The sequence below is a fragment of the Triticum aestivum genome, chromosome 4D (genome assembly GCF_018294505.1).
Source record: "Triticum aestivum cultivar Chinese Spring chromosome 4D, IWGSC CS RefSeq v2.1, whole genome shotgun sequence".
In the NCBI taxonomy this organism is placed as follows: Eukaryota; Viridiplantae; Streptophyta; class Magnoliopsida; order Poales; family Poaceae; genus Triticum; species Triticum aestivum.
Genome location: NC_057805.1, coordinates 426,719,046 through 426,721,468, shown reverse-complemented (window position 1 = coordinate 426,721,468; position 2,423 = coordinate 426,719,046).

Sequence of the window (2,423 nt, the reverse complement as noted above, 5' to 3'; positions counted from 1 at the left end):
GGGTCAATGGTGCGCCGTCGCATGCTCGCCGGAGCCAGCCTGCCATTGTTGATCGCGGATGGGAAGTCATCAAAGACACGATCTAGCCAGACCAATGCCCAAGCAAGAAACCGTCGCACTGGAAGAGCCGCAACCAAACCTCTTATTTCTCACGGGCCTCACACCAGCACCGGAAGCTGCATCGACGTGAAGGAAACGTAGCCAGAGGACCAAACTGCAAAGGGAAGCAGCCGCTGTGTCGGAATGGCTGAGGAGAAAATACACCCTCAAGCAATCGATGCCGCCGCAAATGGCACTGTTGAGTTTGAGAGACTTGAGTGAACCTTATTCATCGAACTGGCGCCACCACCACCACTAACGAGTTGCCACCAAAGGGGACTTTATTGAGCACCACCACCGCCACCACCAGAAGGGCCAAAGCGACGCACAACAAAAACCTACCTAAAAGCCTCAAATCAGGGAAACCTGCAACTTCATGCAGTAGATATGGACCTCTCTGCACTCCCACATCAACAAAGCCCGTGGAGGAATCGCCAACTGTTGGCGGAGGAGAGGTGGTGACACGATGGGTCCATGAATCGCCTCTCCTAAGGTTTGGAGAGGAACGGTTGGGGAAAAGGATGCCTTCTTCCGTGCCACTTCCATAGTTGTAGTTTTTATCTTGGAACTTACTTTTTGATGATTGTGTTCTGAATTCTGATCATCCGTGCACCAATGAGACTAGGGCTTCATGCAGACACACATGGGCAGCCATATTGGCTCTATCTACGAACATGACTGAACTGAAAGGAACTAAGTTCTTGAATGTCATTCCCTCTGGAGGTCATCTTCCACAGTTTGATGTATCGAAGATCCGACAAGTACTCCCTCCGTAAAAAAATAAGAGCATTTAGATCACTACTTTAGTGATCTAAACGCTCTTATATTTCTTTACAGGGGAGCACCATACTACCATGTGTAGCTAACTTAAAAGAAAATACATGACATACTTCCTTTTCCTATATATATACTCCCCCTGTTCGAATATAAATGGTGTGGTTTAGTTCAAATATTGAAATAAAACCACGCTACTTATTTCCGAACGGAGGTAATATTTCATAGTATAGAAATTTGCATTAAAAAGATGGTGGAAACACATACACTTTTTTTTAGAACGAAGGCTCAAGGGGAGCCCGGCTTTGAATTAACGAAGCCATCAACTGTCCAAGATTACACAAGGCCACCAAGAAATAGCGACCGAAAGATACAATGGAGCTTAGTGAACAGCTAACAATGCAACACACACTACAACAGAAAGAAAAATACATGAAGAGCCCTGCTAGTAGTGTCGTAGCCTACTGCACATAGTCGGCAGAGAGAGGAGCAACAGAGAAGCCTCGATGATCAGCCGATAGCCAGAGAAAGGTGTGAACTGTCTGAACCCAAGGACAAGGGAAGAACATCGCTCCCAACGCCGAAGAGGAACCCTTTCCTCGCACCGTCAAATCGTTGGCGCTCACCCGAGAATTAGAGCAGACGCCAGCCGGATCCCCATCGTCAACAAATTGCACAACCCTCGCCACGCCGCTGGCACACACCACAGCTGCACTACCACCTCTCCTGAACAACCAAGCGCAGAAGGATAGCTGTCGGGAGGTCGCCGAAGAAGAAAGCTGCAGAGGCCAAGAGGCGGAGCAGGGGAGCACTAGGTCCCGTTCCAATGGCCGCAAGAAGGACTCTTGCAGGAACGAGCACCCTCCACAGAAAAACGCAAACTTGGCCTCGCAACCGACGGACGCCCACCAACCACATCGCCCTCTCCCGAAGAACCAGACACCCCAGACGGCGCCTCCAACGAGGACGCGACGCGCTAGGCGCCGCCGCCGGCCAACCCGAGACGGGTTTTGGGTTTTCACCCGGGGTCTGGGACGGGGTGAAGAGGAGAGCCCTCAACGGCGCCTCCAGGGAAGAACACGACACGCACACGCGCCGTCGCCGTCGTGGCCGAAGGACCGGCCAAGGGTTTCCCCCGGGCTTGAACCTGAGCACCCGCACCCCGCCAGCACCGGGTCTGGCGACCAGAGTCGTAGAAGGGCACGACCGGAGGGCAGGGGAGGAGGGCGCCTGACCTTCAGATCTGGGGCAGAGGGAATCCGCGCCGTGACCGCCCGCTGTATCCTCGCTGCCCGGGCAGCCGAGGATGCCAGCCACCACTTCCTGCGTGCGCCGCCAGTCGCGGAGGCAGCGCCGCCTCGCCGTCCGGGGCCGCCGCCCCGGCTTCCAGGTCCTTCGCGGGGGCACGAAGCAACGCAGCACCTCACCGCCACCTTCATCGACGACCCACCAGGCTTGCCCGTCGATCCCCTCAGGTGGCGGCGAGGAGGGGCTGGGAGTGAGGGGTTGGCGGCGCGGGGGAAACCCTAGTCGCCCTCGGGAGGACGACG